Here is a 13,681-nt window from a genome sequence, read left to right as displayed (position 1 = left end):
ATGGAAAACCATTTATGATGCTAACAGACATCAAAAGAAAGATGGGAGGGGGGAGTTAAGATGACAGAGGAGTAGGGAGACCCTAAGTTTGTCTCATCCCTCGAACACAGCTAGATAGTTATCAAATCATTCTGAACACCCAAGAAATTAATTGGAGGCCTGAGACAGCAAAAACTGCAGGTCTAGGATCTAGCTTTGTTTCTGTTTTGGGGGTTTTGGGGTTTGGGTGGGGGGTTGTTTTATTGTTGTTGTTTTTCTTTTTTCATTCCTTTTCTAGACAAAATGATGAGATGGAGAAATTCACCCTAAAAGAAAGAACAGGAAATAGAAATCATGGCCAGGGATTTAATCAATACAGATATAAGTAAGATGTTTGAACTAGAATTTAAAACAACAATTATAAGGATACTAGCTGGGCTTGAAAAAAGCATAGAAGAGAGAAGAGAATCCCTTTCTGCAGAGATAAAAGAAATAAATCTAGTCAAACTGAAATTAAAAATGCTATAACCAAGAAACAAACCCAAATGGATGCCATGACAAGGAGAATCCATGAGGCAGAGGAGTGAATTCGTGATAAAAAAGATAAAAATATGGAAAATAATGAAGCTGAAAGGAAGAGAGAAACAAAGGTCATGGATCACAAAAGCAGACTTAGGGAACTCAGTGACTTATTAAAATGTAATAACATTCATATCATAGGAGTCCCAGAAGATGAAAATGGAGAAAAGGGAGCATAAGGATTATTTGAACAAATTATAGCTGAAAACTTCCCTAAACTGGGGAAGTACACAAAAATCTGAGAAGCACAGAAAACTCCCATTAATCCAAGAAAGGTATCAACCATATCATAGTCAAATTCACAGGCAAGTAAATACACAGGCAAGGAAAGAATCATGAAAGCAGCAAGTGAAAATAGGTCTGTAACTTACAAGGGAAGACAGATCAGGTTTGCAGCAGATCTGTACACAGAAACTTGGCAGGCCAGAAAAGTGTAGCAGGATATTTGCAAAGTGCTGAGTGGGAAAAATATGCATCCAAGAATTCTTTATCCAGCAAGGCTGAAATTCAGAATAGAAGGAGAGATAAAGAGTTTCCCAAACAAAAACTAAAGGAATTTGTGACCACTAAACCAGCCCTGTAAGAAATTTTAAGGGGGACTCTTTGACTGAAGAAAAAAAAAAAAAAGACCAAAAGCAGCAAAGACTAGAAAGAACCAGAGAATTACCAGAAATACCAACTCTATAGGTAACACGTGGCACTAAGTTCATATCCTTCAATAATCATACTGAATGTACATGGACTAAATTCTCCAAGATATCGGAATGGATGGAAAAACAAGATCCATATATATATGATGCCTACAAGAGACTTACTTTACTTTATTTTTGAAGGTATTTTTTTTTTGAGAGAGAGAGAGAGACAGAGCATAAGTGGGGGAGGGGCAGAGAGAGAAGGAGACCCAGAATCCGAAGCAGGCTCCAGACTCTGACATATCACCACAGAGCTCAATGCAGGGCTCAAACCCATGAACCATGATCATGACCTGAGCCAAATTTGGACGCTTAACTGACTGAGCCACCCAGGCGCCCCAAGAGACTCATTTTAGACCTAAAGCCTCCTGCAGATTGAAATTGAGGGGATGGAGAACCATCTCTCATGCTAATGGATGTCAAAAGAAAGCCATAGTACCACACTTATATTAGACAAACTAGATTTTAAAACAAAGACTGTAACCAGAGGTGAAGAAGGGCACTATATCATAATTAAGGGGTCTATCCATCAAGAATATCAACAATTGTAAATATTTATGCCCCCAACTTGAAGACCCCCAAATATATAAATCAATTAATAACAAACATAAAGTAACTCATTGATAATAGTAAAATAATAGTAGAGGACTTTAGCACCCCACTTACAGCAACAGACAGATCATCTAAGCAGAAAATCAACAAGGAAACAATGGCTTTGAATGACACACTAGACCAGATGGACTTAACAGATATCAGAACATTTCATCCTAAGGCAGCAGAATACACATTATTCTCCAGTGCACATGGAACATTCTCTAGAATAGATCACATACTGGGTCACAAACCAGCCCTCAACAAATACAGAAAGATGGAGATAATACCATGCACCTTTTCAGATCACAATGCTGTGAAGCTTGAAGTCAACCATAAGAAAAAAATTGGAAAGTCCTCAAATACATGGAGGTTAAAGAACCATATACTAAAGAATGAATGGGTTAACCAGGAAATTAAAGAAGAAATTTAAAAATACATGGAAGCAAATGAAAATGAAAATGAAAATATGACAGTTCAAAACCTTTGGGATGCATCAAAGGCAGTCCTGAGAGGGAAGTTGCAATTTAGGCCTAGATCAAGAAGCACGAAAAGCACCAAATACACAACCTAACCTTACACTTAAAGCAGCTATAAAAAAGAATATCAAATAAAGCCCAAAGCCTGCAGAAGAAGGGAAATAATAAAGGGTAAAGCAGAAATAAATGATCTAGAAACAAACAAACAAACAAAAACCCACAGTAAACAGATCAATGAAACTAAGAGCTGGTTCTTTGAAAGAATTAACAAAATTAACAAAACCCTAGCCAGACTTATCAAAAAGAAAAGACAAAGGACCCAAATAGATTAAATCATGAATGAAAGAAGAGACATCACAACCAATACCACAGAAACACAAACAATTATAAAAGAATACTGTGAAAAATTATAACTGGACAATATGGAAGAAATGGACAAATTCCTAGACACACACTACCAAAACGCAAGTGGAAGGAAATAGAAAATTTGAACAGACCCATAACCAGCAAAGAAATTGAATCAGTTGTCAAAAATCTCCCAACAAATAAGAGTCTGGGGCCAGATGGCTTCCTAGGAGAATTCTACCAGGCATTTAAAGCAGAGTTGAGAAGACAGGAATCCAACATGGCAGAGAAGTAGGGGGACCTGAAGTTCCCTCCTCCCTCAAACATAGTGGTGTTGAGGCCAGAGGACTTGGAATTCCGAGAGTCCAGGCTGCAGAGTGACAGAGACGTCTCCAGGGACCCACGGGGACAACTTGGAGGGCTACAGGTGCATGATTTAGAACTGGAAGAGATAAAATGGGCGGCATAGGCATGGAGGAGAGGGATTCCCTTCTGCAGAGAAACAAAAGGAAGAGAAAGACAGGCTGTGGAAGTGTAGGATTGTATTTGGACAAGAGAAAAACCACAGACCAAAGATCAGAAAAAAAATGGAGAAAGATCCAATTTCTAACTGTGGAGCTTCCTCCAGACTGGGGCCAGCTGCTCCTGTGCACACACCTGGGGTGCCAGCCCTGGGCTAGGCAGCTAGCTCAGATGTGCAGTCCGCAATGGGAGAAAGCAATCCCCTCCCTGAGTGCTGTGGGAAAAACGTATACAGCTGTTCCAAGGACAAAGGACCTTGACTGCGCCTGACAGCCAGAGACCCTTTATCAGCAGGACAGAGTGGCACCTCCCTGGCACTGGGGTATGCAGAGTGGGATCCTTTAAGACATCGGGGTTTGAGTCCCAGACAAATGCCACGGAGGCACAGAAGACAGTGGAGTGGGAAAAACAAAACAAAACAAAACAAAAAACAAACAGCCCACTCACACCCATGCAGCGCTGTGAGGATGACCTGAACAGAATGGTTTGGGACACCCAGTCCGGGGAGGAGAGACTGGGGTGTCGCCATTTTTCTCCCCATCACCAACAAGGTGGGGCTTCAGGGAACAGACAAGGGGCCACAGTGGAGGCAGGACCTGCCTACACCAAGCCACGCCCCTTCTTGCCTGGTAACTGTGTATCTACTGGAGCAAGATTGACACTGACCACCCAGACAGCCCCTCCTCCAAACCAGCACAGCCACTAGTTCCAAGGCCCCCAGTGGTTTTGCATTTTCTGATTTAATTCCTGGACAATTCTTATTTTATATATATATATATATATATATATATATATATTTTTTTTTTTTTTTTTTTTTCTTCCTTTTCATCTTCGTATTTCTTCCCTTCTCTAGTCTGGTGATTCTGGTTGTTGGTTTGTTTAAGCACACATATTTAATCTATTATCTTTATACCTGTTCCATATCTCCTTCTTTATTTTCCTCTCTCTGGATCAAGCTGTATAGTTTCTCTGCCTGGTCAATTTTCTTTTCTTTTTTTTTTTTTCCCTGCCTCTGTCATTTCTCTCTTTGTAAGGGATAAAAGGCCTCTTCCATCACCACCACCACCGTTTTTTTTCCCCCAGGGTCACTTTAATGAACAAATCAAAGCACATCTGGTGGAGGGTCCAAACCATCACTACAAGTAGGGAGATAAAGCAACCAGAGTCACAACAACAGAGAGCACGTAACACATGCCAAAAACACCTCCTGAAGGGCCAGGCCCTGGATAATGCATGACCCCTCTTTAATATAGTAGTACTCACAGGTGCAGGATTCATAAAAAGCTATTAAAACACAGAAGGGACAGAAAACTAGCCAAAATGATGAAATGGAAGAATTCTCCTCAAAATAAATTCCAGGAAGAAGTGACAGCTAAAGAATTGAGCAAAACAGATGTAAACAATATATCTGATCAATAATTTAGAATAATAGTCATAAGATTAATCATTGGGCTTGAAAAAAGCATAGAGGACAGCAGAGAATCTATTGCTGCAGAGATCAAGGAACTAAAAAATAGCCATGATGGAATTAAAAAATGTTGTAAATGAGGTGCAAAATAAAATAGATGTGGTGACAGTGAGGATGGAAGAGGCAGAGGGGAGAATAAGTGAAATAGAAGATAAAATTGTGGAAAATGATGAAGCTGAGAAAAAGAGAGATAAAAAAACTCAAGACCATGAGGGGAGAATTAGAGAACTAAGTGGTTCCATGAAACGTAATAATATCCATATCATAGGAGTTCCAGAAGGAGAGAGAGAGAGAAAGGGGAAGAAGTTTACTTGAATAAATAGCTGAGAACTTCCCGGTGTGGGGAAGCAAGCAGACATTCAAATCCAGGAGGCACAGAGAACTCTCTTCAGACATAAGAGGAATCAATCTTCTCCTTGACAAATCTTAATGAAACTGGCAAAATACAAAGATAAAGAGAGAATTCTGAAAGCAACTAGGGACAAACAGGCTTTAACCTACAAGGGTAGACACATAAGGGTAGTAGCAGACCTGTCCACTGAAACTTGGCAGGCCAGAAGGGAGTGGCATGAAATATTCAATGTGCTGAACAGGAAAAATATGCAGCCAAGAATCCTTTATCCAGCAAGGCTGTCATTCAGAATAGAAGGAGAGATAAATGTTTTCCCAGACAAAAAAACAAAAACGAAAAAACAAAAAACAAAAAACTGAAAGAGTTCATGACCACTAAACCAGCCCTGCAAGCGATCCTAAGGGGTACTCTGTGAGTGGAATGTTGCAAAGACTACAAAGGACATCATTGCACGCATGAAACATACAATGACACTAAATCCATATCTTTCAACAATAACGCTGAATGGAAATGGACTAAATGCTCCAAACAAAAGACATAGAGTATCAGAATGGATAAAAAAAACAAGATCCATCTATATGCCATTTTTTAATTAATTAATTTTTTTTTTTTATTTACATCCAAGGGCACCTGGGTGGCTCAGTTGGTTGAGCGCCCGACTTCGGCTCAGGTCATAATCTCACAGTTTGTGAGTTCGAGCCCCCCATCAGGCTCTGTGCTGACAGCTCAGAGCCTGGAGCCTGCTTCAGATGTATTCTGTGTCTCCCTCTCTCTCTGCCCCTCCCCCACTCATGCTCTCTCTCTCTCTCTCTCTCTCTCTCTCGCTCTCTCTCTCTCTCTCTGTCTCAGAAATAAATAAACATTAAAAAAAATTTTACATCCAAGTTAGTTAGCATATAGTGCAACAATGATTTCAGGAGTAGATTCCTTAATGCCCTTTACCCATTTAGCCCATCCCCCCTCCCACAGCCCCTCTCATAACCCTCTGTTTGTTCTCCATATTTAAGAGTCTCTTCTGTTTTGTCCCCCTCCCTGTTTTTATATTATTTTTGTTTCCCTTCCCTTATGTTCATCTGTTTTGTCTCTTAAAGTCCTCATATGAGTGAAGTCATATGATTTTTGTCTTTCTCTGACTAATTTCACTTAGCATAATACCCTCCAGTTCCATCCACGTAGTTGCAAATGGCAAGATTTCATTCTTTTTGATTGCCAAGTAATGCTCCATTGTGTGTGTGTGTGTGTGTGTGTGTGTGTGTGTGTGTATCTTCTTTTTTTTTTTTTTCAACGTTTTTTTTTTTTTTTATTTTATTTTTGGGACAGAGAGAGACAGAGCATGAACGGGGGAGGGGCAGAGAGAGAGGGAGACACAGAATCGGAAACAGGCTCCAGGCTCCGAGACATCAGCCCAGAGCCTGACGCAGGGCTCGAACTCACGGACCGCGAGATCGTGACCTGGCTGAAGTCGGACGCTTAACCGACTGCGCCACCCAGGCGCCCCCCACATCTTCTTTATCCATTCATCCATCGATGGACATTTGGGCTCTTTCCATACTTTGGCTATTGTTGATAGTGCTGCTATAAACATGGAGGGTGCATGTGCCCCTTTGAAACAGCATACCTGTATCCTTTGGATAAATACCTAGTAGTGCAATTGCTGGGTCGTAGGGTAGTTCTATTTTTTATTTTTTAAGGAATCTCCATACTGTTTTCCAGAGTGGCTACACCAGTTTACATTCCCACCAGCAGTAATATGGCATTTCAGACCTGAGGACACCTTCAGACTGACAGTGAGGGGATGGAGAACCATCTATCATGCTACTGGAAGTCTAAAGAAAGCTGGAGTAGCCACACTCATATCAGCCAAACTAGATTTTAAACTAAAGACTGTAACAAGAGATGAAGAAGGGCATTGTATCATAATTACGGGGTCTTTCCATCAAGAAAAGCTAACAATTATAAATGCTTATGCACCCAATTTGGGATAACCCAAATATATAAATCAATTAATCGCTAACATGAGCAATTTTATTGATAAGAATATGGTAATTGTAGGTGACTTTAATACTCCACTTACAACAATGGACAAATCATCTAGGCAGGAAATCAATAAAGAAACAATGGCCCTGAATGATACACTGGACCAGATGGACCTGACAGACACATTCAGAACTTTTCATCCAAAAGCAGCAGAATACACATTCTTCTTGAATGCACATGGAACATTCTCCAAGACAGATCACATACTGGGCTACAAAACAGCCTTCAATAAATATAAAAGAATTGAGTTCATGCCATGCATATTTTCAGATCACAATGAAAATCAACCACAAGAAAAAGTTTGGAAAACCTCCAAATGCATGGAGGTTAAAGAACATCCTACTAAAGAATGAAGGGTCAACCAGGCATTTAAAAAAGAAATTTAAAAAAACGTATGGAAGCAAATGAAAATGAAAACATGACAGTCCAAACTCTTTGGGCTGCAGCAAAGGTAGACCTGAGAGGAAAATACATGGCAATCCAGACCTATCTCAAGAAACAAGAAAAATCCCAAATACAAAATCTAACAGCAAACCTAAAGAAACTAGAAGCAGAAGAGCAAAGAAACCCCAAAGCCAGCAGAAGAGAAATAATAAAGATTAGAGCAGAAATAAACAATATAGAATTCTAAAAACAAAACAAAACAAAACAAAACAAAAAAACAACAGTAGAACAGATCAATGAATCTAAGAGCTGTTTTTTTGTAAAAATAAACAAAATTTATAAACCCCTAGCCAGAATTCTCTAAAAGAAAAGAGAGAGTACCCAAATGATAAAATCACGAATGGAAAAGGACATATCGCAATCAACATCACAGAAATGCAAACAATTATCAGAGAATACTATGAAAAATTATATGCCAACAAACTCAACAACCTGGAAGAAATGGACAAATTCCTAGACACCCACACACTACCATAACTCAAACAGGAAGACATAAAAAATTTGAACACACCCATAGCCAGTGAGTAAATTGAATCAGTTTTCAAAAATCTCCAAACAAATAAGAGTCCTGGGCCAGATGGCTTCCCAGGGGAATTCTACCAGACATTTAAAGCAGAGTTAATACCTATCTTTCTCAAGCTGTTCCAAAAAATAGAAATGGAAGGAAAGCTTCTGGACTCATTCTATGAAGCCAGCATTACCTTGATTCCCAAACCAGACAGAGACCCCACAAAAAAGGAGAATTACAGGCCAATATCCCTGATTAATATGGATGCAAAAATTCTCAACAAGATACCAGCAAATCAAATTCAATAGTATATTAAAAGAATTATGGGGAATTCAAGCTGGTGCAACCACTCTGGAAAACAGTATGGAGGTTCCTCAAAAAACTAAAAATAGAACTACCCTACGACCCAGCAATTGCACTACTGGGCATTTATCCACGGGATACAGGTGTGCTGTTTCGAAGGGACACAAGCACCCCTATGTTTATAGCAGCACTATCAACAATAGCCAAAGTATGGAAAGAGCCCAAATGTCCATCGATGGATGAATGGATAAAGAAGATGTGGTGCGTGTGTGTACACACACACATACACACACACACATACACACACACACACACACACACACACACACACACACACACTGGAGTATTACTCGGCAATAAAAAAGAATGAAATCTTGCCATTTGCAACTACGTGGATGGAACTGGAGGGTATTATGCTAAGTGAAATTAGTCAGTGAGAGAAAGACAAAAATCATATGACTTCACTCATGTGAGGACTTTAAGAGACAAAACAGATGAACATAAGGGAAGGGAAACAAAAATAACATAAAAACAGGGAGGGGGACAAAACAGAAGAGACTCATAATATGGAGAACAAACTGAGGCTTACGGGAGGGCTTGTGGAAGGGGGGATGGGCTAAATGGGTAACGGGCATTAAGGAATCTACTCCTGAAATCATTGTTGCACTATATGCTAACTAATTTGGATGTAAATTTAAAAAAAGAAAAAAGAAAAAAAAACCTGCCAAGTGTTTGCAAACACAAAGGAACACACATTTACTTTGTGGGTGCAAACTGCATTTTAAAATTCTAACTCTGAGGCTGACAAAAGGAATAGATAAAGTTAATGCTGAGAAAATTGTGATACAATCACTGCAGGATCATTTAAGATTAGGCTTTCAACATCTTGCTTTAATCTACCCCCACAAGCTGTTCTTCCCTTTCTCTTCATATTTCCAGTAAATAATACCTTACATCTGAAGAACTTCCTACTTTCACATATATTGTCATGGTAAATGAGATGCCAGCAAAGTGCCTTCCAAACACACTGCTTGGTTCCCAGGAGGCACTCAGCAAATGTCTGTCAGTTCCCTTTTCCCTTCTAGGATTTATAACATTTGGGAGCTGCCCTAAAGTCCCACAGCTAATAGTAAATGGCTGAAGAGGGGCTCAATTGTAAGTTGTGAGATGTTAAACTTTAGCACAACATTCGATAGTGTTGCCATTGCTTCACACTGCTTTCTGCCAGTTGCATCAGAAAAAAAAATGTTGCCTTTCTTGTGGCCCACCCCTCGACAACATTCTTTTAGTAGTGTTCAACAATCCTAAATGCAGATTCCTTAAAAAGCCTTTCCTCCTGGGTTTCTGTTTAATTCCTGTACTGATAATCCTCATGCTTCTCTGGATTTTTCCATCTGTATCTCTTTCTCTAATTCACATACCTTAGCCACATGCCAAAATGTAGACAATATCCCCAAAGTTCTGTCCTCATTTCTCTCATTCCCCTTCATGATTCAGCAATAATCTTCAAACAGATGATTCCTAATGTGATAGATTTTTCTTTGAGCATAAGTGGAGACCTATATTTCAAGCCACCCTCAAGTTTCTTTAGAGATAAATAAATTCCAAGATTAATCAGCATCTTCTCTGTTCAAATCTGCTCTTCCCTCTCTCTCTCTTTCCTTGCTATTCAGGGCTAAAATTTAAGAATCATTTTGGACCCCTCCTTCCCTGTATAGTAATAAATTATGAATTTCTGTGCTTTCAACCTCTACAACTTTATTTAACTATCCATCCATGGTGTGCTAGAGCCAGCAGAAGCCAACTGTTAAATTCTCAAACATTTTGCATAAATGTATTAAAAATAAAGGTTATACTTAAACACACACACACACACACACACACACACACGCAAAAGAATTAGTGCCTATGATCAAGTGGGATTCATTCCTGACTGCAGGGCTGGTTCAGTAGTCACAAATCAATGCAATACATCACATTAAGAGAAGAAAGGGATAAGAACCATATGATCCTGTTCAATAGATGCAGAAAAAGTATTTGACAAAATACAGCATCCTTCCTTAATAAAAACCCTCAATAAAGTCAGGATAGAAGGAACATACCTTAACATCACAAAAGCCATATATGAAGAGCCCACAGCTAATATTATCCTCAATAGGGAAAAACTGAGAGCTTTCCCCCTGAGATCAGGAACACGACAGGGATGTCCACTCTCACCACTGTTGTTTAACATAGTGTTGTAAGTCTGTGCCTCAGCAATCAGACAACAAAATGAAACAACAGGCATCCAAATTGGCAAAGAAGAAGTCAAACTTTCACTTTTTGCAATGACATGATACCCTACATGGAAAACCCAAAAGACTCCACCAAAAAGATGCTAGAACTGATCCATGAATTCAGCAAAATCACAGGATACAAATCGATGTACAGAAATCGATTGCATTTCTATACGCCAATAATGAAGCAACAAAAAGAGAAATCAAGAAATTGATCCCATTTACAATTGCACCAAGAACCATAAAATACCTAGGAATAAACCTAACCAAAGATGTAAAAGTTTCGTATGCTGCAAACTATAGAAAACTTATGAAAGGAATTGAATAAGACACAAAGAAATGGAAAAACATTCCATGCCCATGGATTGCAAGAACAAATATTGTTAAAATGTCAATACTACCCAAAGCAATCTACACATTCAATGCAATCCCAATCAAAATTGCACTGGCATTCTTCTAAAAACTAGAACAAATAATCCTAAAATTTGTATGGAACCACAAAAGACCCCAAATAGCTAACACAATGTTGAAAAAGAAAACCAAAGCAGGAGGCATCACAATCCCACACTTTAGCCTCTACTACAAAGCTATAATCATCAAGACAGCGTGATATTGGCACAAAAGCAGACACATAGACCAATGGAACAGAATAGAGAACCCAGAATGTACCCACAAATGTATGGCCAACTAATCTTTGACAAAGCAGAAAAGAATATCCAATGGAATAGAGAGTCTATTCAGCAAGTGGTGCTGGGAAAACTGGACAGCGACATGCAGAAGAATGAACCCGGACCACTTTCTTACACCAGACACAAAAATAAACTCAAAATGGATGAGAGACCTCAATGTGAGACAGGAAACCATCAAAACCCTAGAAGAGAAAGCAGGCAAAAACCTCTTTGACCTCAGCTGCAGCAATTTCTTGCTTGACACGTCTCCAAAGGCAAGGGAAATAAAATCAAAAAATGAACTATTTGGGATTTCATCAAGATAAAAAGCTTCTGCACTGCAAAGGAAGCAATCAACAAGACTACAAGGCAACCAATGGAATGGGAGAAGATATTTGCAAATGACATATCGGATAAAGGGTTAGGATCCAAAATCTATAAAAAAAAACTTACCAACTCAATACCTGAAAAACAAATAATCCAGGGGAAAATGGGCAGAAGACATGAATAGGCACTTTTCCAAAGAAGACATCCAGATGGCCAACAGACACATGAAAAGATGCTCAATGTCACTCATCATCAGGGAAGTAAAAATCAAAACCACACTGAGATACCACCTCACACCGGTCAGAGTGGCTAAAATTAACAACTCAGGAAACAACAGATGCTGGCGAGGATGTAGAGAAATGGGAACCCTCTTGCACTGTTGGTGGGAATGAAAACTGGTGCAGCCGCTCTGGAAAACAGTGTGGAGGTTCCTCAAAAAATTAAAAATAGAACTACCCTGTGACCCAGCAATAGCACTACTAGGAATTTATGCAAAGGATACATAAGTGCTCATTCATAGGGGCACAGGTGCCCCAATGTTTATAACAACCCTTTCAACAAGAGCCAAATTATGGAAAGAGCCTAAATGTCCATTAACTGATGAATGGATAAAGAAGATGTGGTTTATATCTACAATGGAATACTACTTGGCAATGAAAAAGAATGAAATCCTGCCATTTGCACGGATAGAACTGGAGGGTATTATGCTGAGTGAAATATGTCAGTCAGAGAAAGACAGATGTCATATGTTTCACTCATATGTGGAACTTGAGAAACTTAACAGAAGACCACAGGAGAAGGAAAGGGGAAAAAATAGTTTCAAACAGAGAGGGAGGCAAACCATAAGAGACTCTTAAATAGAGAGAACAAACTGAGGGTTGATGGGGGGGAGGGGAAGAGGGGAATATGGGTGATGGGCATTGAGAAGGGCACTTGTTGGAATGAGCACTGGGTGATGTATTAAGCTGTGAATCATGGGAATCTACCCCCAAAACCAAGAGCACACTGTATACACTGTATGTTAGCCAACTTGACAATAAATTATATCAAAAAAATTGTTTAAGAAAATAAAAATAAATAAAATAAAATAAAGCAGAGTTGATACCTATTCTTCTCAAACTGTCCCCAAAAAATAGAAATGGAAGGAAAACTTCCAAATTCATTCTATAAGGCCATCGCTACCTTGATTCCAAAACCAAAAAAGACCCCACCAAAAAGGAGAATTACAGGCCAATATCCCTGATGGTCATGGATGTAAAAATTCTCAATAAAATATTAGCAAATCAATTTCAACAGCACATTAAAAGAATTATTCACTACGATCAAGTGGGATTTATTCTTGGACTGCAGGGCTGGTTCAATATTCGCAAATCAATCGACGTGATATGCCACATCAACAAAAGAAAGGATAAGACCATATGATCCTGTCAATAGATACAGAAAAACACTTGACAAAATACAGAATCCTTTCTGGATAAAAACTCTCAACAAAATAGGGATAGATGGAACAGATTTCAACATCATGTAGGCCATATATAAAGACCCACAGCTAATATCATCCTCAATGGGGAAAAACTGAGAGCCTTTCCGCTATGGTCAGGAACAAGACAAGGATGCCCCCTCTCACCACTGCTATTGAATATAGTACTGGAAGTCCTAGTCTCAGCAATCGGACAACAAAAAGAAATAAAAGGCATCCAAACTGGCAAAGAAGAAGTCAAACTTTCACTATTTGCAGATCACATGATACTCCATGTAGAAAAACTGAAAGACTCAAGCAAAAAATTGCTAGAACTAATACATGAATTCAGCAAAGTCACAGGATATAAAATCAACATGCAGAAATCTGTTGCATTTCTATACACCAATAATTAAGCAGCAGAAAAAGATATCAAGGAATTGATCCTATTTGCAGTTGTACCAAAAACAATAAAATACCTAATAATAAGCCTAACTAAAGAGGTACAAGACTGTACTCTGAAAACTCTTATGAAAGAAATTGAAGAAGACACAACGAAATGGAAAATCACTCTATTCTCACAGATTGGAAGAACACTGTTAAAATGTCTCTAGTACCCAAAGCAATCTATACATCCAAAGCAATCCCTTTC

This window comes from Neofelis nebulosa, chromosome 6 (assembly GCF_028018385.1).
Source record: "Neofelis nebulosa isolate mNeoNeb1 chromosome 6, mNeoNeb1.pri, whole genome shotgun sequence".
Classification (NCBI taxonomy): domain Eukaryota; kingdom Metazoa; phylum Chordata; class Mammalia; order Carnivora; family Felidae; genus Neofelis; species Neofelis nebulosa.
Note: the sequence above shows the minus strand (reverse complement) of the source record.